The 25,932-nt window shown below is 47.9% G+C and overlaps 1 long non-coding RNA gene across 6 annotated transcripts in view; it reads left to right on the top strand.

The window, feature by feature from the left end:
* LOC144319253 (uncharacterized) overlaps window positions 1–14,803 on the top strand; it is a 75,660-nt gene extending 60,857 nt beyond the window's left edge. For 5 of the 6 annotated variants that reach the window (XR_013385139.1, XR_013385138.1, XR_013385135.1 and 2 more), the window contains 3 exons: window positions 6,505–6,817; window positions 8,648–8,737; window positions 10,055–14,803. This is a non-coding gene — a long non-coding RNA (uncharacterized LOC144319253). The remainder of the gene's footprint in view (window positions 1–6,504; window positions 6,818–8,647; window positions 8,738–10,054) is intronic. The other variant, XR_013385137.1, reaches the window with a different exon arrangement.
* The last annotated feature ends 11,129 nt before the right edge of the window (window positions 14,804–25,932 follow it).

Here is a 25,932-nt window from a genome sequence, read left to right as displayed (position 1 = left end):
GCAGTCAGCTGAAAGCCACACTTCCCCTTCTGGGGTGTGTGGACTCTGGATCATCCAAGGTGAATCCCAACTTGTGCCTCAGGTCTAGGGAGGCAAAGAGCATGGTTAGTTAAGATGCCAGACTCTGGAGTTGGCCTTTAGGGTTCTGATACTTCCTGGCTTACTTGGATGAACTGTGTTACCATTCTGAACCTGTTTCTCATCTGTAAAATGGAGAAAGACCAATGTCCTTTCTTCCTAGAATGGCTGTGAGGATTAAGACAGATACTCTACAGAAAGCATATATCACAGAAGTGCTTAGCATTTGGTACTCCCTGAGCAGGAAGGTCTGGTTGCTTCGGGAAGGGACCACCTGGAGCAGGATAGTGAGGAGTGGAGAGTAGCTAGAGCACCAAGGAGTATCTGCAGGATGGTGGTGGATTAGTTGGTTGTTCAGAAGATATTCCCACCCCGCCCCTCCATGTCAGGCTTGCTCAAAGGCTTGGCTTGTTTTGGTCACTAGATTGTAAGTTGATGGGACCACATGGGAGTTCTGAGCCCAGGCCTTAAGCAGCAGCAGGGATTCTGTTTGCCACTCTGGGAGCTTCTGCCTTATGACATGGGAGAAGCTTTCCTCACCCAGTCACATGCCCTTGAATTTGGGCCTCAGTCTGAGATGCAAGGAGCAGAGCTTCTGTGGGCAACCTGCAACCCTGTGAGTGAGAGAAGTGATCATATTAAGCCACTGGTATAAGTGAGGCTTGTTACACAACACTCTCCTGGCAGCCGCTAACCAATACACGGAGATACAGTGAGACCAGTGGACCTGTGATCTTGTCTGCTCAGCATCTTCTGGGTGTACCACCCCTCTCCCCTCTCCCATCCTTGGTTCATGTGGACACTGCAATAGCCTTCTAGCTAGTGTTCCTGACTCCACCTCTTCTCCCCTCCAGTCTATTTACCATCCAACAGAAAGACATCCATTAAAACATAAGTGCACCTAGGACACTCTGCTGATAATACTCCCATGGCTTCCCGTGGTGCTAGGAATACAATCTGAACTCCTTACCATGGTCTACAGGACCCCACATGATTTGGCCCTTGGCTAACTCCAAGACCTCATTTCCTTCAGCAGTTCCCTAGCTTGGCTTAGAAACAGTGGGGTAAGGGGCACCTGGATGGCTCAGTCAGTTAAGCATCTGCTTTTGGCTTAGGTCTTGATCCTGGGGTCCTGGGATTGAGCCCCATGTTGGATTCCCTGCCCAGTAGGGGTCTGCTTCTCCCTCTCCCTCTGTGTTCTCTCTCTCTCTCTCTCTCTCTCACAAACAAATAAATAAGTAAATAAATAAATCTTAAAAAACAAAACAAAACACTTGGGGGACCTGAGGAGGAGGTGGTCTCGGCAAGGCAAAGTCCTGGTGATATTTTTCTGACTGGGTTCAGCTGGTCACTTGTGAGGTTAAGATGATCAGTTCATGATCAATTTAGCTCTCATCCCTGAGCTAGTTTCTTCATCTGGCGGTGGGAGGGTGAACCCAGGAGCCCCCACCCCCTTTATTCCTGAGCCCTGCCCCCACTTCCTCAACCTGAGTATTCTGTTGAAGGAACCCAGTGGGTTCTTTGTTGGGCGGTGATGGGCAGCATAGGGATAGGGATTTGGGGTTGAATATGGTGTCCCACTGCATCCATCAGCACAGGATAATGGGCGGGGCCCAGAGAGGTCACCTCCCCATCCCCTGGGGAGCTCTGGGGAGGGAGAGTCCTGGACATGGCCCAGGGGTTCCAAGACTCATTTGCTAAATGATCCTGGGCCAGGCATGATCTCTTCGGGAAACAGTTTCTTCTTCTGTAAAATGGGTATGAGGAGAAGTGAGCTACATTAGATCAGTGTGTGACCTTTCTTTGAGCAATAAACCTCTCAGAGGTTTATTCTCTCAGAGAATCTGATACAAGATGTAGACTGCTGCCCCAGGTATAGGCATATGTGCAGGTACACCTCTGCAGGTCACTGTGATTTTATATGTAACTTTGGAGGATGTGAACCTATTGAAAGCTTTTTATGGGCTGTGGGTTAAGAACTTCTGGGCTTCACAAGGAACAGCATTGTTGTGTCACCTTGTGACAGCAATGCAGTTCCTTGTGAAGTCCAAGCAAGGTATCTGGAGCCAATCTGCCTAGGATTGAATATCCCTCCAGCACTTATTGGCTGTGTGACCTTGGCCAGGTTACTTAACATTTCTGTCCTTCCTGTCCTCATCTGTAAAAGGGCAGTGATAAGAGTACTTCCCACCCCACAGGGTTGTTGAGAGGAATAAAGGAGATTTTATGTATATAGCAGGCACATAGCACAACACCCAGTGTACCTAGTGAGTGTTCACAAATCATAGGATCTTTCATATGGGGCAAATCTAGGACCTAGAAGCTTCTCTCTTTTTGCCTCTAGCTGACAGCCTTTCAGCCTCTCCCTCCCCAGTATCAAGCCCTGCAGGAGATCTCTGTCTCTGCTTGCCCCTTCCTGCTTCTAGGATGGGGGTCTTATCTGAACAAATTATTCCTGACTTGCTGACTCTGCCTCCAGGCAGTCACCTTGCTGAGTGGATGATGTGAGAGACCAGGTGAGCTGGTCTCCTGCTTCTTTCCCTCACCTTCTCCACTGTTTCTGCTCCACCTTCTGCTGCTTGGAGGCCTCTGTTGGTCCATCTGTCTGCTGTCTGTTGGTCTCTCCCTGCCCCAGCTAGTAATGATCCAGGCTGACAGGTGGAGGCCCCTGCCCTCAGTCCTGGCGCTGTGCACTCGGTGTCATTGATCTTTTGAAATCCTCATGACGGCCTTATGCAGTAGGTACTGTTTCTTATTTAGTAAGTCTCTATTAGGCCCCGGATGTGATGCCAGACTCTCCTAGGCACTGGTGATCCCCGGGCAAACATAACTGACAAAGGGCAAAGCCTGTAGGAGCTAGCATTCTGGCCTCCGGATGAGGAAACTGCTTGGAAAGGTTATGTGACATGTTAGTAAGAGGCTGTGTCGAGCTCTGTGTGCACAGTCTCTACGACTGGATTCTGGGTAAGGTCTCAACCAGGGTAAATGCTCGAAGATGGGTGTACCAGACAGAGTGACAGCCCCCTGCCCCCGCCAGGACATCCATATTCCAATCTGTGTTTCCTCATGTGGCAGGAAGGCAGGCGTCATTGAGCTGAGGACCTTGAGTTGGGGAGATCATCCTGAGTATCTGGGCGGGCCGGGTGCAGTCACAAGGTCCTTCCAGGAGGAGGCGGGATGGTGGGTGGCAGAGTTAGGGACGATGTGATGATGGGAGGTGGAGAAGTCAGAGAGAGAGGCACTGGAAGCTGCTGCGCCACCAAGAGCAGGTCGACTCTAGGAACCTCAAAGGCAAGGACTTGGAGGAAGCGGATTCTCCCCCAGAGAGTGCACGCCTGCCGAGGCCGTGATGTTAGCCCAGTGAGACCCATGTTAGCCTCTGATCTCCAGAACCAGAGGTAATAAATTTGCATCCTTTAAGCCGCTAAGTTTGTGGTGAATCGTGATGGCAGCAATAGGCAGGGACGTCATTGGCAGGCCCGTCGTGCGGGGCACCGTGAGAGAAGGCGCTGTGGCACTTCACTAGAGCAGCAGGTGGAAGCCAGGGGGCGCCTTCTGAAGCTCTGCCCAGCACCCCGGTCATGGGCCCACTTCCCACTTTCCGTGTTCCCCCGGGCAGGGATGCTGCCCGGTGTTCTGTGACCCCTTCCGATCCCATGCTCATGTCCTCCTGACCCCTCGCTGTGTCCTCCCTGTCCAGACTTCCGAGGCCCGTCCAAGGCAACGTAGGCTCCCTCCAACACACCCCGCAGTGCCCGCTCAGCACCCGCCTTCTGCTTGTCCCCCCGCCCCCACCGGCCATTCCCACACGCCTGTTACAGCGGAACTCCGCTCCCAGGTACCAAAGTCTACGTCAGCTACTGGTGGCTGCAGAACAAATTACTGCCCCTTCCACCCACCGCAGAGGCTGCAAACAACAAGCACCTTAGTTTGTGGGTCAGGAATCAGAGTCCAACTGAGCTGAGGGTGCCTCCAGGGCCACAGTCTGGGATCCCCACCTGAGCTCACTCCTGTGGCTGCTGGCAGCTTCGGGTCCTTGCCACGGGGCCTCTCCCTAGGGCTACATAGGGTGGTCTTCTCTGCTGCAGTCAGAGCTCCGGGGATGGGATTAGTCCAGGCCTTGGTGACCGAATTTCAGAAGTGACATCCCAGCAGGTTTGCCATATCTAGTTTGGTAGAAGCTGGTTACCAGCCCTGGGGTCCACGAAGGTCCTCAGGGTTTCACACGAGGGCGTGAACCCCACAGAAGAGGGGTCCCAGAGGCGTGCTGAGGGGCTTGGGGACCACTGGTGAGGGCTGAGTGGGTGCCCCAGGTTACAGATGGGGAAACTGAGGCACAGAAAGGCTGAGTAGCATGCCCGAGGTGGTACAACCAGGCTTGGGGCCAGGCTGCCTGACTCCAACCCTCAGGCTGTCCCCACTCTGCCTGGCCAGGGAGCTCCCCTGCCGCCCGCCCGGTTTGCCTGCAGTCTGCTTTCCCTCCTCCCCTCCTCCGCCACCTCTGAAATCTGCTGCCTACTTCTGCCTGTCAGCGTGGCTTCCCCATGCCTTCTGATCCATCACCCTGTGTCGCTTCCTCCTGCTCACTGTTCTCCACTTCTTTCACCTCTGCCCCCATCTCCCCGTCTGTGCTGACCTTGCTTCTCTGCCTCGACATCTCATCTGTTTCTTGTCTCCAAGTCTGCTCGTGTCTCTGCCTCTGTGTGTGTGTCTGCTGTGTCTGGGGTGCTCTGTGTCCCTGTGTCAGCCCTGGGCTTTTGTCCACGGGTCTCCCTGTGTCCCTATTCCCACTATTCCCCCGTGTCCCTGTGTCCCTGCCTCTTTCTGAACTCATTGCTTCGTCCCTCCCCCACCCCCAGCATGTCCTTCTGTGTGTATCTGTGTTTTTCTCTCTGCACTTCTTCTGGATGCTGTTCATCTCCCTCCTTCTCTGGCCACAGTGAGCCACTTCTGGGTGGATCCAATCTGGGAGGCAGTTTTGATTATTTATGATGCTATCACTTATTAATCATCATCTTTATAACAACCTCAAAATAACCAGCTTCGAACCCCGGCCCACCGGTGGACAGTGGCCTATCAGCCTCATCCTGCTGCCGCACAGACAGATGGAAGCTCCCCACTTCTATTCATCAGGCTTCGATACGCATCTCCTTTGGAGACTGTCGGCTCCAATGTTACAATCACAGCAATATTAGAATAACAACTTAAAACCAATCATTTTTATGGGGACACACACAGTATAAAAAGACCTGCCTATCTGAGGACACATATAACATCAGTGGCTATTGTCCCATAAAGCTGTCAGTTAGAGAAACATCTCGGGGAGTCCTTGAACACCGTCACCCAACTTTAACGAGAGAGAGAGAGAGAGAGAGAGAGAGAGAAAGAAAAAGAGGGAGAGAGAGAGAGGAAGGAGAGAGAGAGCTTTGCAAATCATTTTTCAGGGAGGTCTGGGGAAAAAATGTGAGCAATCGATTCCATAGGGGACCATCGGATTTAGGTAAATGGCTCAGGCCTGGCCCCAAGTGGTACTTGACATACATCTCCTGAAATTCTGGAGCAAGCTTTGAAAGGGGCAGGGACAAAGGGGGGCCCAGCATGCATGGCCTGGGCCATTTCTAGGTTCAATTTCCCTGAATCATATCCCCAGACGAAGCTTTGTGTGTTAAGATTTTTACTGGGAAGCATTCCCAGGGAAAGTCAGAAGGGGAGAGAAATGACACAGAAAGGTAGAAGGCCGGGGCCAAAGTGGTCAGGCAAGGTCCACCCCACGCAGTGGACCTCAGGCTCAGTTCCACAGGGTGGCCCTAGAGACATGTGGGTGACACCTTCTCACTGGAGCCAGCCAGGAGAGTATTTATTCCCCCACCACAAGTCATTGGTTAAGGGCTTCCGAGGGGCAGGTGGGATATAGCCCCCAGCCACTTCTGGCCCTTCATGCATGCAGACAGAGTGGTTCCAGCAGCCTGCAGGCGGGCCTCCTGAGAACAGGGCAGGTGCTGGCTGTCGGGATGAAGCACGTCAGGAGCCGGGGTGCCTGGAAATGGTGAAGGCAGCTGAAAGCAGACATGTGCAGGGTTGACAGCCCCTGCCATGGGGCCCTGGGCAGTGCTTGCATCCAGTGGCAACACTGGTCTCTGCTGCTTCAACTCTGCTTGGGATTGGGGTGGACGTAGACAGGCCTGGGATTCTCTGGGCTGATGGATACTCAATTGTAGTTACAGGGGAAGAGTTTTTTTAATAATAAATTTATTTTTTATTGGTGTTCAATTTGCCAACATACAGAATAACACCCAGTGCTCATCCCGTCAAGTGCCCCCCTCAGTGCCCGTCACCCATTCACCCCCACCCCCCGCCTCCTCCCCTTCCACCACCCCTAGTTCGTTTCCCAGAGTTAGGAGTCTTTATGTTCTGTCTCCCTCTCAGGGGAAGAGTTTTGTACCTCCGAAGTGGGTGTCCCTGGTTCGCCCTGAGGCTCCTGAGTGAGTGATGGGCATCTTAAGATGCAAAACCTCATGAAGAAGAGTTCACAACCAGGTACGCCGCGAGAGGACCAGCCCTTTGGAGATGAAATGCAGCACATGTTAAGTCATGGGTTCAAGTCAAACATGCTCTAACGGACACATAGTGGAACCAAAGGCATAGTTTAGCAGCAGGTCTTCCGGAAAACAAGCAACCAACACAAGCAAAACCCTGACTTGCTAAGACAGAAGGTGGGAGTGGGAGCAGCTTTGACAAGGTCAGGTTATTCTACATATTGCGTTTGTGTAAATTAGAGCAAGAGCCCCCTGCTGGGTGGATGTGGCATTGCTAGACCATGGCTTGGCAGGTCCAAGGCAACTTTCTTGACAGAAAAAATGCCTTTGGGGATGGATTCCGCTGAGTGCCAGAGCACACGATTTGGTGAGGTGAGGATTTCAGCCCTCATTCACCCCATCTGCTGGGTGCCATTGTGCAGTGTGCACGCCGTACAACTCTACATGACAGTCCTGAGCTTTTAGCTGACTGTGTGCTCGGCACTACCAGCAAGAAAATGTAGATTGTGCATTTCATGAAGGTGAGGGCTAGGTCAGGGCTCTTTACCCCTGTGTCTCCTGGCACTAAATACAGTGCTTGGTACAGAGCAGGCATTCAGAAATGCTTGTTGAAAAAGTGGATGAATGAATTGTAAATGTATCATAGATGGTCTGGCATGCCACAGTCAATAAGTGTTTGCCAAACGAATGAATGACTACTCCTGTCAAGTCTTCTGTGAACTTCCGTGGCACCACAGAAGGAGAGGCAGTAGAGCATACAAGCTTGAACAAGCCTATTTGGATTAAATCCCAGTCTTCTACTGATTAGCTGTGTAATCTTGGGCAAGTTACTGCTACTTTCTGTGCCTCTGTTTCATCTTCTGTAAAATGGGGGCAATTAATAGGGCTTACTGTCAGAGGGCTCTTATGTAGATCAATGTACCCCTCAATCATGTTAGCTACCTGTTGTTATCATGACCAGAGATGATAGGTCCCCAATGCTCTGTGCTGGTCAGACCTCCTGGAGAGCTGTGTTGCCTTCTGGGTGCCGTCTTCTAGAAGAGACAATGACAGCTGCCTTGACCATGAAAGCCCCACAGGAACTTCCTTATAAAGAACTAGTGAATGAATAAAGTGTGTCCCACAAAAGTTGTTCAGAGTAGGGGTAATTTAGGATGGATAATATAATATCTAGTAAGCTCTTTTTTTTTTCTAGTCTAGGCCCTGTAGCGTAAACTTTTTTACATAAACTCACTAATTAAAAAGCTCCACTTTGACCCCAGTAGCTCCTCAGTGATTGGAGGGGAGAGACCCACAGTCCCAGGGATGAGCTCTCCTTGGATTTATCCAATCTCATACAGATTGGGAGCCATTCCCCCAGGGATTGGTTCAGAGGTGGACAGGTGACCCGTTTTGGACCAATGAGATGAGAGATGTTGGCTGGAGGGTTGTGGGAGAAGCTACCTGGACATGATGCCTGCCTGCCTCCTTGTGAGAAGGCCGTCCTGGAAGCCTCCCAATAGCTGCCTTGTCTCCATGGAAGGTTCCAGCCTTGGTTTGGAGCAGCTCCCCTCGACGACAGGGAGGGCAGTTGGCCATCTGGGATGATGCTGCCACCTCTGACACAGCTCTCCTGCTGGCCTCGTCCATCACCTGGACCATTGAAGTCCCGCTGAGGTTTTAGCTAGCTCGAGCTCAGTTTTCTGTTATCTTCTGGAGGATGGATGGCTCCTCACTGGTACCCTGGCTCTTCATTTCTTCCTTTTCCAGTCTGCTCCTTATGGTATGAACCTTATACCTTGAATTTGGCAGGGCTCAGTGTTTGGAAGCTTTAAAGCCTCTCTCATTTCTTGCATCTCATTTCTTCCTCAGAGCCACCTGTCCCCTGAGTCTGTGCATGCGTACCTAAGTAGCAGGGCTGAGGAATGCAGAGACAAAGGGCTCCAGAAGATAGAAGGGGAAAGCATGGGTTAAGATCTTTAAATGTAGTAGCTGCTGCACTGTGTGAGGCACAGTACTAAGAGTTTTACCTGTGTTGCTTTTCACTTTTCCAGCCCTGTGGCAAATACTGTGGCTATTGCCATTCACAGATGAGGAAACCGAGACCCCAGGTTGGTCTGTCACCCCTCGGAGTCACACATGTGGTAAGCAGCCTCATTTTGTGTTGACCCCACAGAGCTGATGGCTCCTAATCAGGAGCTGTGCCCCCGCCTGGGAGAGAGCACTGGCTGAGAAGCAGGCCAGGCCCTGAAGATCCATATGGGAATTGCACACAGAGTAATTTTATAGACAATTAAATCTGTAAAGATTGGCCGGTATGTGTACTTAAAGCTGTGTGCAGAGGTAATTGCCAAGTTTCCTTCCATCTGTCGAAGAGATTTTAAACAGAGGGGATGGTCTACCAGGCTGAATGCTCAGCAGACCAGTTAGGGCAAGGAAGAGAGGGGCTGGGTGCTAGGAAGTGGCATGGAGAGAGGACAGGGCTGGGGGTGTCCTGCTCCATGGGCCTTCTGTCTCAGGAGCCCGTGTGCTGGAAGCCGCCTGGACTGGCCAATGCCTGCTTTCCCACTCAAGAACTGTGGGACTCCAGGCGAGCAGCATCTCCTTCTGAGCCTCAGTTACCCCATCTGTACAATGGGGACAAAACATCTACCACCTGAGGTTGCTGCTGGGATTAGATGGGATGATGTCCCAACTGTCTTCCTGTCACATTGTCCAGAGCCTTTGTTGTCTGTTCTCTCACCAGCCAAACCTGGGGTTTATGGACCATAGTTGGGGAGATCTGCCTGAACTGAACTCTGTATTCATAGAGTTTTCCACCAGCCTCAAACACTTGGGGCCAGTCTTTTCTAAGCCTTTGGGTGACCTTCTCTGAGTGATACAGTAGAAAGTGGTGGTATGACATTACTTAGGGTCATCCACTCACTTGGCCAATAGTCTTAGTTACTTCATGGCCTTGTCCTTATGCCGTACCCTCTATCAGTTACATATTGTCCTTATAATGCCACACAACAAACCGACCCAAAGTTTATGACTTAAAACAACAACCCTCTATGGCTCCTTATGAGTCTGTGGGCCAGTTGGTGAGGTTGGCCGTCCTGGGCGGGGGTCGGAGCTCATGCATCTCCAGTCAGCTGGTGGATCCGCTGGGGACTGGTTGATCTAGGATGGCCTTAGCTAGGCTGGACATGTTGTCATGGCAGAAGCAGAGCGGCAAGAGAGGGAATCAAAATATACAAACATTTAAAAAATTCTCAGCTTGTGCCGAGTTTGCTGGAATCCTATTGGCCAAAGCAAGTCCAGGGGTCAATCTCAGTGTCCAGTGGGAGGGCAGTGCCAAAGGGCGTGGATAGAAGGAGGCAGAGATGACTGGAGTCATGACAGCAATCCATCTATCATGTATCTTCCTGGAGATCTGATTGCAGGATCTCAGACTTTCCTTCTTATTTTTCATTGTACAGGCAGGGAGAAGAACCCACAGACGCTGTTTGAACGATGTGGCTACAATCTCACAGTCTCCAGCCTCAGCTGCATCCTTCATATTTCCTAGATACGCCCAATGACCTCTTTAGCTTCTCTTTCCCTGTAACAGATGACATCTCCCTCCCTCCTAGCAAATGATCTGATCTCCTAGCTCATAGAGATGATAGAAATTGTCAGGAGAGTCTTTCAACTTCCTACCTCCTTTCATTCATTCATACTTAATTTATTTTTTTAAATGAGCACCTACTGTGTTCCTGGCACTGTGTTAGATGCTGCTGCTCAGTGATGAGTAGGATAGAGTCCTTGACACCATACAGCTTGTGTGTGAATGGAGGGGGCCATAATGAACAAGTGAGCAAGTGAATTCATTTACATGGTGATTCAGGCAGTGATGAGTGCTGGAAAGACAATGGAACAGAGAAGAGAGAGAGGCATGCCTGGTTGTGTACACGTGTGTGCTCACTCTGGGAAAGTCCATTTACAGAGATGTGACTATGACAGTGAGCTCTGAACACCACTGAAAGGCCAACCTTGAGAAGAGCTGGGGAAGGGTGTTCTAAGGAAGGAAGCAGCCAGTGCAAAGGCCCTGGGGCTGGAATAAAGGGGGCCTGTGTGGCCAGAGCACAGTCAGTGAGGAGAGTTGGGGAGAAGAGATCAGAGGGGCAGGAGCAGACTGCACTGTGCCTTGAAGACAGTAGTGAGAACTCTGGGTTTTCTCTAGGGACAGTAGAGGGTCTTGAGCAGGAAAGTCATATGATCTAGTTGATACTTCTAAAAGGGCACACTGGCTGCTGCGTGGAGAATGAGCTTTCCTGTGCCTATACCCATTCCTTCATGCATTCTTCCTCATGATGTCCTTTGGGCTGCCCCATGCTCTCCAGCCGGGCTCTGGATGCATCCGCTCCCCCTCTCAGGCCTCTACTTCTAGAGGATCTCTTCTTGGGTGTGGTCAGGCCCCTCTACTCTCTCTGTTGGTTCCTCTTCATTGGTACTAGAGTGTGTGTGTGTGTGTGCCTTTGCCTACATATCATCTTTTGCCATTTAAAAAATACATATTTTTGGACAGGTAATATATCTTTGTGGGACCTCTTCCTATGCCTGTGCCCTTTGCCAGGCACCTCAGAAGCTCATTGCCCTGGGGATAGAGTGTGCATCTCTGCCCTTTGACTCTGGGGCTCGCTTTGGCAGAAGTGACAAGTCAGTTCTGAGCATAAGTCTCGAGAGTAGCTGTGTGTGTGCTGTCCTTTTTTTTTTTTTTCCTTTTGTTCTTTATTTGTCATCATGCCTAGGGAGCCAGGAGACAGAGATGTGTGGAGCAGACCCAGCCCACCACCCATATCCAACCTGTAGCCCACAGTCCAGCCTGGCAAAGCCCAGTCTGAGATTTTGTGATCTTTGACTTTACAGCAATAGTTGATTAATATTAATAAAGCAGAAGGTTCAAAAGTGCAAGTCCTCCTCTTACCCTGTCATTACAACCCAATTTCCCTCCAGGAGACTCCCAAACTTGCCATGTATGTCTCCAGAGAACCTTCGGCACACAAACCAGTCCTTACGTTTGTGATCCCATTACACACTGTTGGGTATCTTCCCTTTCTTCACTTCGTGTGTCTTGGGAGATCATTTCATATCAGCACACAAAGAAGTTCCCCAGCCCTTTTACGGCCATATGGCATCACATTAGATGGATTTTCCATAGTTGATGGAACCAGTACCCTACTGATGGACACTTGGGTTGTCCAATCTTCCACAGGTTCAGAGGAGGCTGCTGTGCCTATGTTGGGGCATACACATCATTTCTCACACGTGCCGGGCACCTCTGTTGTATGCATTCCTGGAAGTATAATTGCTTGGTGCCTGAGCACATGCACTTATAATGCTTCCAGCTGAAACCACATTGGTCTTCATAGGGGTTGTCCAATCCACTCTCAGGGATCCTCAAGTCTCTCCTTAAAAAACAAACATAAGAATAAAAAAGCAATGGCAAGAGGTCTCAAATGACCCTATCACTACTTCTTTTTTCAACCTTGCCTGGTCACTTTTGCTTCTGGAAAAGGGCTCTGCATTCTCTGCTTTGTTCCCACACAGCCTGTCTGCTTTCTACCTCCACCATCTTATTTCTTTTTCAAAGATCATGGGTGACTGTTGGAAAGACCATTGGGCACACATTCACTGGATTGGTTTCATATCACTGAACGCAATTTCCTCTTCTTTGAATGCTCTCTTGTCTCTCATCCTGGAAGATATAAGGAATTTCTTCAGCGGTCCCCATAGGAAATGTAAAAAAACCTGACATACTCCACAGGAGGGTTTAGAGAGACCATTGGGTGGTCTTGATTGCTGTCAACACTTTATTCACAAATAGGCCAAATTGTTTGAATGGTGTATTGGGGAAATAGTTTGAATATTCAAGCGTAGTGAGGCTAATGGATAATGAGATGGGATTTCTCTGAGGATGGTGTCAAATCCCTGGATTGAGCCTGAGGTCCAAAGTGTGGCCTAGACTAGTGTTTCTCAAACTTTGATGTGCGGACAGTCACTTGGGAATCTTGTTTAAAATGCAGATTCCACTTGAGTAGGTCTGGAGTGGGGCCTAGATTCTGCATTTCTAACAAGATCTCAGAACCATACTTTGAGTATCAATGTGAATGACATTGGTTAGTGAAAGCAGTGTTATTAATAAGTAAAGGGATTGTTTCTGTCTGTAACTTTTTTTAAAAAAAGATTTTATTTATTTATTCATGACAGACACACACACACACACAGGCAGAGACACAGGCAGAGGGAGAAGCAGGCTCCATTCAGGGAGCCCGACGTGGGACTCGATCCCAGGTCTCCAGGATCAGGCCCTGGGCCGAAGGCAGGCGCTAAACCACTGGGCCACCGGGGCTGCTCTCTATCTGTAACTCTTGATGGCAATTTTAGTCTCAGGGACAAGTAGTTATGGGTTAGCACCATGGAGCTTCCCCAAGGAGTTAAGCACATTAACTCCAAGACCTTCCACTTTGTCCTGCCTGGAAGTAGCCATCGCCTTAAACCCTTAAGCAGACAGCAAAAATAGTGGTGGTCTGCATCTAGGCCAGATCAAGGCCAACCTCAGGTGTCCTGGATCCTGGGATGTCTTGGACACTTTGCTGGAGCAGAGAAAATAGGCAAGGATGATTCCCATTGGCTTGCCTTCCTTTCGCTCCTTCTCAACCTATCTGGGGTAGACAGATCTGGGATTGGGAAAGAGAAGTTCTCTGAGTGTATGTAGTGTTATCCATGGCTATGTGGCACGTGGGATCTGCAGCCACAGCACTTACCAAGCTGGTGGCCTTGGGCAAGTCACTCAGCCTTATTTTTCTGTGTGTTGGCACAACAGTGGTATAGGCCGAGAGGCTTCCCGAGAGTAAATTAACTCAGTAAATGAGTTAACACAGGACAGTACCTGACACATAGCAAGTGTTACATATTTGCTAGTAATAATAACAATAATAGGACAAGTTACCCCCGCCACATTGTCACTTCATACTTGTCCTCCTCTATATACAGTCAATCCCCAAATACCTCTGGTCTACCTACTAAATTTTAGTAACTCTTTTCACATATTTCCAGTTCTTTAAATACCACTTTCATTTAGATCACAGGGGAATATATATACATATATGTATATTTTTACACAGTGCTCATCACAAGTGCCCTCCTTAATCACCATCACTCATTTAACCTGTACCCTCACCCACCTCCCCTCCAGCAACCCTCAGTTTGTTCTCTATAGTTAAGAATCCATTTTATGGTTTCTCTCTCTTTTTTCCCCTGTGTTCATTTGTTTTGTTTCTTAAATTCCACATATGAGTGAGATCATGCGGTATTTGTCTTTCTCTGGCTGATTTATTTTGCTTAGCATAATATACTTTAGCTCCATTCATGTCAACCGCATATGGCACGATTTCATTCTTCTTTATGGCTGAATAATATTCCATTGTGTGTTGTGTGTATCACATTTTCTTTATCCATTCATCAGTTGATGGACATCTGGACTCTTTCCATGTTTTGCCTATTGTGGACATTGCTGCTATAAACACTGGGGAGCAAGTACCGCTTCAGATCACTGCATTTTTATCCTTTGGGCAAATACCTAGTAGTGCCATTGCTGAGTCTTAGGGTAGTTCTATTTTTAATTTTTTGAGGAAGCTCCATACTGTTCTCCAGAGTGGCTGCACCAGTTTGCATTCCCACAACAGTGTAAGAGGGTTCTCCTTTCTTCACATCCTCACCCACACTTGTTTCCCGTGGTGTTAATTTTAGCCATTTGGACAGGTGTGAGGTAGTATCTCACAGTGGCTTTGATTTGTATTTCTCCGATGCTGAGTGATGTTGCACATCTTTTCCTGTATCTGTTAGCGATTTGTTTGTCTTCTTTGGAAATATGTATATTCATGTCTTCTGCCCATTTCTTAACTATATTATTTGTCTTTTGGGTGTTGAGTTTGAGAAGTTATTTATAGATTTTGGATACTAACCCTTTATCAGATATATCATTTGTAAACATCTTTTCCCATTCTGAAGACGGCCTTAAGGAATATTCTTTTTTGTTCAATATTTTGTTCTATGAGCCACCACAGAGCCTGAAACATAGTCGGTGCTCAGCAAGTATTAGAAGCAAAAAAAAAAAAAACCAAATGAATGAATGAATGAATGAATGAATGAATGAATAAAAGATCTGGTTTCCAAACTGGCACCTGCTTCCTGCTAGCTGTGTGTTCTCTGACAAGTGAATAAACTTCTCTGATCCTTCACACAGAGTTGTGAAGATTAAATGAGATAACAAATATAAAGCCCTTGCTTTATCATAGTTGACATTTACTTAATGCTGATGACAAGGTGTGTGTGCCCACAGGCTTTTGTCTTGTCTGCTTCTGATTGTCCAAAACACAGATATTCACTGAGTGCCCTTTGTGTTTTCAGGCCCCATGCAATGCCAAGCAGATCAGCTCCTGCCTTTTGGGACCTACTCTTCAGGGTTTGGGCTCTAATTAAAACTTTGGTTACCTCCAATAACAGCACACGGGTTCTTTTTCCGAGGGCAGGAGAGCATACAGTTCTCTGGACCATGGTTTTCGTGAAAACCTTTCTCTAGACGCCTCTAGTGTTATCTGCTTTCCCTTCCTTGACTGCTCCCTTTGTTTTTGTTTTCTGAAAGGACAAAGCAGTCTGCCTTTTATCTGTTTATCCTGCCAAATCTGCCCCCCCATCCCACCCCCAAGAGGCCAGGCTTTGAAGGGGTGGGCGGGCTGGAGGCAGCTTGATTCGTTTTGCCAGCTAAGCTGGAAGCTTTGTGGGCACATTCTCATGAGGGAAGTATGGGACTTCCAGAGCAAATCTGGGTATGGGCCTGAGCTGGACAAGACATTTTAACAGGGAAAAACCAGTGGATAAAAAATGCAGTTTGCCTTTGGAAGTGGGGGCTTTCCATTGCCCAGGGAGGGGTGTGTGTGGATGCTTCCGGGGAAGGTCCAGGTGATGCGGGAGCAGGGGTCAGGCTGGAGTTAGTTGACAGTGAATGGAAGCTGGAGCCCTGTGCCTTTGTGGGGTGCAGGCCTCTGCGTGTGTGCACATCTGGGCACATTTGATGTGTGCTTCCATGTCATTAGTGTGTGTCGTGTGGCCTGGCTCTGTGATGTGCTTTCTGAGTGTACATGTTGTCTGATCTGTGTGACACAAGCCAGTGTGACTCTGGTGTGCATGCATATGGCTCTGAAGACTGGATTTCTCATGAACGTCTTGACTCACTCAGCCATGCAGTCTGCAATCTGCAGAGTACCAAATGCTACATCAGGTGTTGGGATATAAGCAGGGGGTGGGGCAAGAAGGGAGAGAGGAAATGTATTTGTTGCTGTCCTAAAGCCAGAATGGAATGGAGGAGACAGAGACGGACTAGGAATGACGAGAATAAATGGGAAATGGTCCTGGGCATGGATGTGCAGAGGGAGAGGTGCTGGACGCTCTTGGGGGCACATAGTGAAGATGCTGTCTGAGTCGGGTAGGTCATGCCCTGGGCTCTGAAGCTGTTATGAATGGAAGCTGTTTAGGTGAAGAGAGGATGGATTTGGGGTGACATGATTTTTTATTTGTATTTTTGGACCTCAGTTGAACCGAAGTGAATAAACCACACTTCTCAGGTTGCGTGGTGCTGACACACAATGTATGTTGAAGTGCCATAGACGTTTTCTCCTATTTCTTGTTCCATGTCACTGCTCCCCCAGAGGCAGCCACTCTAATGCATTTTAAATGTGTTCTTAAATAAGTATGTATTTTGGAGAAATATATCATGCTGGTTTTAAGTCAGTATGTGTGTGTGTGTGTGTGTTTGTGTCTGTGTGTTTAAGATTTTATTTGAGAGAGAGAGAGAGACTGAGAGTGTGTGTGTTCAGGAGAGAGAACACAGTGTGGGGAGGGGCAGAGGGAGAAGCAGGCTCCCACTGAGCAGGGAGCCTGATGCTTGACTAGGACCCTGTGATCATGACCTGAGTCAAAGGCAGACCCTTGACTGATGAAGCCACCCAGGCACCCCTCTTTTTTTTTTTAAGATTTTATTCATATATTTAGAGACAGAAAGAGAGCAGGAGGAAGGAGGGGCAAAGGAGAGGGAAGGAGAGAATCTGAAGCAGACTCAACGCTGACTGTGAAGCCCAATGTAGAGCTTAATCTCATGACCCCGAGATCATGACCTGAGCCAAAACCAAGAGTCAGATGCTTAACTGACTAAGCCCCTGTTTTCTTTTTTTAATTATGACAGCAATATCCCATTATATTTTCCTTTAACTTTATGTATCAGAACCTTCCCCTGTGGCTTTTCCTTTATTTTACAACATCTGACTCCCTCATAGTATCTGTTCCCTTGGTGTTGGGCACCTACCTTAGCTCCTGTCCCAAGTTGCCATGAGCAAGGCTGTGATGAACATTTCTACATGTATTTGGGTGGAACTGGCTAAGTCTGTCTTCATTTAGGTGGCCTTGAACACAGGGCCTTAGACAAAGATTTGGGTGCAGTTACTCAGTTGAGGAGGTGATTCCAGGAAGCAGGAATGAGGGAGCAGAAAAATAAGAGAGGGAATGGGGATGTTAAGCGTGCTGATGAGCTGATTCCCTGCGTGGCCACCAGGGACCTTGGAATCCCTGGAGGTTGCTTAGGGGGTCTCCAGGGGATAGAAAGTCCTCGTGGATGGCAGTTCCCGATCCTAGCTTTTGGTATCTGTCCCTTGTTTCTATTTTCTCTCTATTGCTTCTTTCTTTACTTGGTTCCTTCTACCAGGCAGTAATCAGTACTCCAAGGATATATCAGTGAACGCAACAGATGGAGTCATAGCTCTCATGGAGATTACATTCTATCTGGGAGATGTAGATAATTAACAAGAGAAATTTCAGGTAATTTCAGACTAAAAATGCTATGAAAGAAATAAGACATGGGAATGGTTCAGAGAGTCCCTGGCACAAGGGTAGGGGTAAGCAATTTAGATTTGACAATCAGGGATGACTGAACTTCTCTGAAGAGGGGACCTCTTCTGAGCTGAGCTGAGAAGGAACTAGCCATGGAAAGGTCTGGAGGAGGAACATTTCAGGCAGAGGGAACATGTGCAAAGGCCCTGAGGTAGGAACATGCTTCTGTTTAAGGAGTGATGAGGAGGAGAGGGAGTTTTGGGTAGAGTGGGATGAGGTGAGGTCAGAGAGATGAGCAATGGCCAGATCACACAGGACGTTGCAGTCCATAGTGAGGAGTCACCAGACAGGATCTCAGAGAAGGGCCTAGATAAGCCAGTGATCACTGGGCTGATTCATCCTTCTGGTTAATTTTGGCATTAGGCCTAACTACTTAACAAAGAGTCCTAGAACTTCACCAAGAAGGTCCCTTGAATAGGAAAGTACCTTAGAGAGGACCTGTTGTCCAACCTCCTGTTAAGGCTGAAATGCTGCTATCATATCCTACCCAGACTACCATTCCACCTCTGCTTGCACATCTGCAGTGCGTGAGGAGCTCATGTAACACCTGTTTCTGTCAGTTAGGACCTTGGTTGCCAGATGCAAAAAACAAAGAAGCCAAAGCAACTTAAATGTAAAAGGAGTTTGTTAATTCAGGTAGTAGAAGAGACAGAATAGCTTCAGATTTGGCTTGATCCAGGTCCTAAAGGCTGTCACTCAATTCAGTCTCTCTCCATCACTGAGCTCTGTTTTCTCCGTGTTGGTTCCATCTCAGACTGACTTTCTTTCCCTGGAGCGGCATAAAACTTCTGCTCTAAAGCTGGAAGGAAAGTCTTTGACCTGTTCCTGGACCGTGTGGCCTGTATGCATATCCCTGAACCAATCACCTTAGCCTCCTGATTGCTTGGGATCTTTGGGTTCTTTCTGCTGTTTACTATCAGATATTAGTATTTTTTGTTGTTCAGTCACCAGGCAGATGTACCTTGCTTATATTGTAGCAATTTTAATTTAGGCACAAATGCTATGCTTAATGAGTGTGCTTTATCTTCAACAATATTTTAGAAAGTAGAATACTGAGGTCGACTTAGCAGCTTGGTTGTTCCCTGTTCTGACTTCTCTGATCTCACTCCAATGGGAGGCTTGGTGTGAGATCAGAGGCTTGTTACTGCCTCACAAGCATGGAGAGGTGGGCTCTCCCCTTGGTATTTGCTGGTGTGGGTGGTGGTATGGCCACGGGTTTTTGTTCTGTAGTGTTTGGCTGCAGTAGCCTGGTTACTGCCTGGAAGTTTCCTGTTGTGCTAGGCTGCCCCTTCCCTTGTCTTCTAACTGGACAGATTAGGCTTTTGTCAGTGCTTATTTTTGTTTGTGGTTGTTGGTTTTTCCAGATTGCTGCATTCTCAGGTTCCAAGCAAGGAAGAGATCTGTGCAGGGTGGGGTGAGAGGGAAGGAAAACCCAACAAACTCACCCTCGTGTTTCCCCTTGGGTCCCAAGTTTTCTGACTAGTCCTTATCTCTACCTTACAGGCTTCTGAGGTTTGTCGTCTGAACCATATCCAGGGTTCTGCTTGTGCTTCACTGAAGGAAAGGGGACAGCATGTCTATCACATCTTTCCAGAAAAAGATATCTGGCTACTGTGACTTTTGAATATTTGTCCCTGTCTTCTGCCTCCATGGGAGAGTGAGCTGTTGGTCCCAGCCTTGCCCCTGGAATGATCCCAAACCAATTCAATGACAGCCTTTTGGAAACTGGGAGACTGTGGCCATGCCCCGCCCCTCTTTGTTAGTCCAGAGACCGTGAGATTTTGTGTTAGCTGCTTGGAGCTCATCAGTGTTGCCAAGTTGACGAACCCCGAGTTGTGTAGGTCACTTGATGTTTGTCTGGGAATGTGGAGAAGAACATGGGGATCGTCCCTGTCTCTTGTCACTTCTTTCACATGCTCATCCATCTGTTAGCCACCCCCATCTGTGCCCCATGTCCTCATCATCTTCACTCCCAGAACTAGACCCACTCGACGCCAGCATCCAAGCATGTTTCCACCTCAGGGCCTTTCCATTTGGCATTTGCCTCTGCCCGAAAAGCTCTTTCCACAGAAATTTTCACACCCCATCCCATCCATCTTACTAATAGAGAACTTCTCTGCATGCTCCATAAAATAATGCCCCTTCCCCACCCTGGTGTGGTTCTTCCCTCACTTCCACCCCTTGTTATAACAGAATGTCATATCCCCACAGATTTGTATGTTGAGATATTAACCTTCAATGGGATGGTATTAAGAGGTGAGGCCTTTGGGAAGTAGTTAGGCCGTGAGGGTGGGGTCTTCATCGTGGGATTAATGCCCTTATACACAGAGGAGGAGACATAGGGTCTCTCTCCTTCTTGCTCTCTGCCGTGTGGGGGATACACTGAAAAGACAGTCATTTGCAAACCAGGCAGAGGGGGCTCCGAAGACACCAGATCTGCTGGTACTTTGAGCTTGGACACCCAGCCTCCAGAGTGATGACAAGTAAATGTTTGTTCTTTAAACCACTAAGTCAACAATATTTTCTGGTTGCAGCCCAGACGGGCTAGGCCAGCACTGATATACCAAGTCCTCACTAGTTTGCTTACTTACTGTCTGGATGCCCTCTCTGGACTCAAGAAGGGGGGGGGCTTGTTTCCAGTGCCTAGAACGCTGCCTGGCAGATGGCAAACACCTGACTGACATTGTCGAATGGGTGAATGAATACTCATACTGGGTGCTGTGCTAGATGCTGTGGATGTGAGTGGGAGACACCTGTTGCCATGATTTTGGGACTCATGGGGCTGGAGCAGAAGTTGCGTAGGAACCAGCTGATCACACGAATAATTAATTGCATTAAAATGCCACAAAGGAAAAATACAGGGTGCTATAAGAACATCAAATAAGGGGCATCTGACTGATTTGGGGGTTTTGCTGTAGGTGCTCTGGACATATGATAAATGGGAATTAGGCTTATCTACTGATAAGATTATTGGCACAACTTCCTTATACAAACATATGTATTTGATTACAAATACAATTCTAAAAAAAATTTATGCATTTGAGAGAGTGCACACACACACACACACACACACACGAGCCACCGGAAGGAGGGGCAGAGGGAGACTCAGCACTGAGCTCAGAGCCTGACATGGGGCTCCATCCTATGACCCGTGAGATCATGACCCAAGCCGAAATCAAGAGTCAGACACTTAACTGAGCCACCCAGGTGCCCCTATAAAAACAAATTTATACAAATTGTTTATCCAGCATTTATTGAGCACCACAACATGCTAATGAGCACTGTCTTGAGCAATTTATGTTCATTATTTTTACTTACCCTGCAGAGCAGTTCTGTCCCTGAAGCCACAGCCGGATATCGGGCCACTTTTCCCTGCAGAGGCAAGTCACGGGGCATCTCTGTGCCTTGTTTTGTCCACTTCAGAAATGGTGATAAAAACCAGTACTAACTTCATAATTGAATGAGTTATAGATATATTTGTCGTTTTATATATGAGGCGATTGAGGCTCAGAGGGAAGAAATGATTTCCCGAGATCCCAGGCACCGGATTCAGTCCCTCACCTGCCTGCTCCGTGACTTTTCGTCTGGCCAGTCAGTGTATTATTCCACAGAAACACACCTCAGCCCTAATCTATTGCTCTAATATTTATAACAACGCGGCTACAATTCATTTTTCTGCTGCTTCAATGAATCACCTCCTGATACTTTTGATTTGTAAGAGCAAAATGCCACCTCGATTTCTATTATCTGCCTGAGCCCAGGAAGCAATCCCCAGGTATACTCTTTGCCTGGATATTTTTTTTTTTCCATGCCTTATGGCCCATGCTGCCTGATATACAGCAAAATGGGTTTGTGATTTAGCAGCAGAAAAGGTTAACTCTAAATAATGATCAGAAAGTTAAAATATAGAGCCAGAATGTTGCTTTAGTTTTTATAGGTTTTAAATAATTTCGCCTCCTTCCCTGAAGGATTTAGCATAATTCAATGAGAAAATTGCATTCAGGTCCTGTGGGCTGCTCTGACGTGACTGAATTGCAATGAGCAGAAGAGATGCAAAGTGTCTTTCCGGAGATGAACCTGCCTGAGCCATGAGCTCAGGGAGGAGTGACCCTGGGGAGCATCCTGGCTCCCCTGGGCTCCGCTGCCTAATCATGGGGGCAGCCCAGCTGGCCCAGCTGGAGCCAGTGATGGCCACGACAGGTGTTTGTGCCAGGCAATGAGGAGAGCAGGGATCATCTGCCTGGAGAAGAATTCAGTGGATCAGTGCAGCCCAGAGAGAAGTCTGATCTCACATGTTCTCTACTTTTGACTCTGTACTGCCACCTTTGCAGGGCGTGGTTAGATCCCATCCTTGCCATTGACAGATTGTATGAATTAGGATTGTGTCTGGCTGCAATGAACAGAAAACCTCACTGACTCTGGCTTAGGAAGGTTGGGGTTTGTCTGTTTATTTGGAACAAGGAAACTATATAGGCATTCTGGGGCTAGTGCACAGCTCAAAGAACCCATCAGGGACCTAGACTCTGCTTTTCACTGGTAGGCGTTATCATCATGCAGTTTCTGGGTCTCGGGGTTAGTGTGAGGATTAAAGTGGGTTAATATATGTAAAGTCTTTGGTATAGTTCTTGGTACATGGCAGAGGCTCTGTGCTTTTTTAATCAGGAAGCTTATTTCAGTCTGATTTTCCACTAAATGAGGCATCAGGAATGTTTTCCCATCTCAATAAAAATCTGCCCCATCCTTTTTAATGGATGCTGTGGGCTTCCCATTTGTTGTATAATGTTGTATAATGGATCCCCTGTTGTTGGATAGCTAGGTTGTTTCCAGTTTTCCATCCTTATCAGTATCCCTCTTCATAAATATTTGTGCACCAATCCAGTGATTTCCTGTGGGAAAATTTCCAGAAGTGCAGCTGATACAACAGGGCTTGTAGCATGTGTGTATGTGTGTGTGCATGTGTGTGCACGCACCCCTGCACAATTGTGTGTGGTCAGAAGGGGCTGGCACAGGTGCATAAGTTACGATGGTTCTTCTCCTACGTGGCCTATAGGCTCAGTGCTTAGTTCGGGTCCTGCAGAGTCTTGTCCCTGCCCTGTCCTCACGCGAAGGCTAGTACAGACCCCACTGAGGTCAAGATGACCATTTCGCACTGCCAGGTGATTGGGCTCCTTAGAGTGGGCCACTGGCAGCCTCAGGGCCCCCTGGCCTTTCTCACTCCAGGACTTCCAAAATCGAATCACCTAGTGCTCCCAAAAGGTGCATCCTCCAACACATCCTGAACCAACGTGTTCCAAAGCCAGGGAGTTTAAATCAGTAGACATTACTCCTTCCTAAGGTGAAGCTCAGTAACAGCTAATAGTTATTGAATGCTTGCTATGTGGCAGGCCCTGTGCCAAACACTGTAAAGGCATTGGGTGATCACAATACTCTTGGGAGATAGGTAATATTGTTATTCTAATCTTTCAGATGAGGAACCAGAAGCTCAAAGTGGCTGGGTAATATGTTCAAGGTCACAGACTGAATAGGAGGTAGATCCAATTGGCATTGTCTGATCATTATGTGTGGGCACAATCTTGCTTCATCCCCACTGGGCAATCTGTGTAAATATACTAAAAAATGTCACTTTTTACCAGATTTTCTAAGGGGGAGACTGGGTTTGGGGAGTTTTAAAGGGATATTATGGATGCTGACTTATGTCAAATAAAGCCTCTTGTGTGCCATGTAAAATCTAAATCCCTTATGACCCAGCATCACTGTGAGAATCCTTTCCTGTGGCTATGCCTCAGGATCTAACCATTCTGAATCTCAACAAGCTTCCAACAAGTTGAAACTTGGCAATGCCCTGATTTGCTGCAGGCCACACATTTTTGGTTAACACAGTGATCATAACTGAGGAACCGAAATGTGGATGTTAATACATGGAGACTCCACACAACATAAATCAATTTAAAAAGCAATTTACCTGCGGTTAGCAACTAATGATAAAATGATAAGATTATGCTGTGGCAGAGATAGCCAGATACCTTGCAGAATTGTTTGTTCCCTAATGTGGGGACTGTCACCACAGCTGCTTCATTTCCAAGTCTCCCTTGCTCCCAAGTGTGATCACATGACTAGAGTCACCAATGGAATGTGAGCGGACCCATTAATGGTCACTTTTGGTCTGGGACCTCTAGGAAGTAAGTTGAACTCACTGTCTAGGGAGATGTAGAAGGCTCTGAGGACCAAAGGGGTGCTGGAGCCACAAAATGGAGCCACAAGGTGGAAGGAGCCTGGGTTACTGATTCTCTGAAAGCAATGTCAGCAATTGGCTGGGAACATGCACATTTGGGAGAAAAAAGTTCAGTGTATAGTGAGCCACTGAAGTTTTGAGGTTTATTTGTTCCATCACCTAGCTTTATTGTAATGAATACATATGCCTGTCAGAAACATTTCTATAGTTGGGTGAGGATGTCTCAAGTGGCAAAGGGAAAAAGGCAAAAAGTAATGACTTAGAGCTGTCTCTGTTTAAGTGTGTTTCCTGGAGTCTGGGAGCAGCTGAACTTATTCTGGTCACCAGGGGCTAACATAGATCTGGGAACCAGTTTCACCATGTGTAGGGAGTGCCCCATACCTCCAACAAGCAATTCTCGGGACACTAGCTGGGTGACTGACAATCCAACTCAATTCTGACACTATTTGGAAATAGCATCAGATCCCATACGTTAAGAGATTATTATAAAAGAATATAACTTGGGGTGCCTGGGTGGCTCAGTTGGTTAAGCATCTGACTCTTGATTTTGACTCAGGTCTGATCTCAGGGTCATGAGAATGTGCCCCATGTTGGGCTCCCTGCTCAGCACCAAATCTGCTTGAGGTTTTCTCTCCCTCTTCCCCTTCCCTTCCCGCCTTCTCACTCTCTCACTGAAATCAATCAATCAATTTTAAAAGTAAAATAAAAGGGCATATAACTTTGGGGGCACCTGGGTGGCCCAATTGATTAAGGGTCTGCCTTCGGCTCAGGTGATGATCCCTGAGTCCTGGGATTGAGCCCCTCATTGTGCTCCCTGCTCAGCAGGGAACCTGCTTCTCCCTCTGCCCCTCACCTGACTTATGTTCTCTCTCTCTCAAATAAATTAAAAAAATATATATATATTTTAACGATGTAACTCAGGAACAGCCAGATGGAAGGGGCACATAGGGCAAGGCATGGGAGAAGGGACATAGGTTCCATGCCCTCCTCAGGAGGACCAATCTCCCCAAATCTCCACATGGTCACCAACCTTGAAGCTCTCTGAGCCAGTCTTTTTGGATTTTCATGGAAGCTTCATTGTATAGTCACTTGATTAAATCATTGGCCATTGGTGATCATTTCAACCTCCAGTTTTTCTGGGCTCCCAGGAAGCAGGGGCTATGCCTAAAAGTTCCAGCCCCCTAGTCACAGGATTGATTGTCCTGGCAACCAACCCCTATCCTTAGGTGAGGTTCAAAAGCCACCTCACAAACATAACAAAAGACACCTTTAATGCCCTTTGTCATAGGAAATTCCAAGAGTTTTAGGAGCTCTGTGTCTGGAACCAGGGCAGAGACCAATCTATATGTTTTCTGTTATCTCACAGGAGCTCTTCCTCTCTGGGAGTGGGTGAGGGTGTCATGTCTGGTAGACCTGGGGTCTCTGTGCCTGTTTGGGAGAAATGATTTTCCATGTGGTCAGGAAGTGCCATAGGGGAGAGTCCAGGTCACATTTTAGAGAATGCCAAGGTCAAACATCATCCAGTCTGAAGAACCAGCTTCAGTCTGAAGTGGAGGGAAGAGCAAGAAGAGCTTCAGAAGCACAGTCCCAGAGCTAAACCAGATGAAGCCAGAGGGCCCAAGATTAACAATGGGGGCAGGGGTGACAAGCATTGAATTAGTTTATATAAGCCATTGGCTATGTGATGGGCAATGGGGGAACTTGTCTTCCAGACACAGAAGGGGAGACTGATGAGTGTCTCCTCCACACGTGGATGGGAGGTGGGCGAGCAGCTTGGATCCCCCAGGTCAGAGCTGGTGTTATATGGCTCGAGATGGAAATGAAAGCAGGTAGTGGTGGGATCGAGTCAGGACCAAGCAAACCATCCCCACTGCATCCCCAGAAGCCTTCTGCCATTGTTGCCTGCCCAGCGGCCAGGTCTCCATCTTCTGAAACAGTACCCTGATCTTCCTGTGGGAAATTGTCCTTTCCACTCTTGATCCTACTGGTTCCCGGGGTGGGGGGCTGCTGCGATCTTCTAGCCTCAAAGTTGATGAATGACCCATACTTGAACAGTTAGCATGTGCCACCCATCCTGGCTACAGTGATTGGTTCAGGGATGGGCATACGAGCTGAGATGGGCCAGTTAAAGCCAGCACTGGG

Source organism: Canis aureus, chromosome 8, assembly GCF_053574225.1.
Source record: "Canis aureus isolate CA01 chromosome 8, VMU_Caureus_v.1.0, whole genome shotgun sequence".
Taxonomy (NCBI): domain Eukaryota; kingdom Metazoa; phylum Chordata; class Mammalia; order Carnivora; family Canidae; genus Canis; species Canis aureus.
Note: the sequence above shows the minus strand (reverse complement) of the source record. Positions and strands in the feature narration are given on the sequence as shown.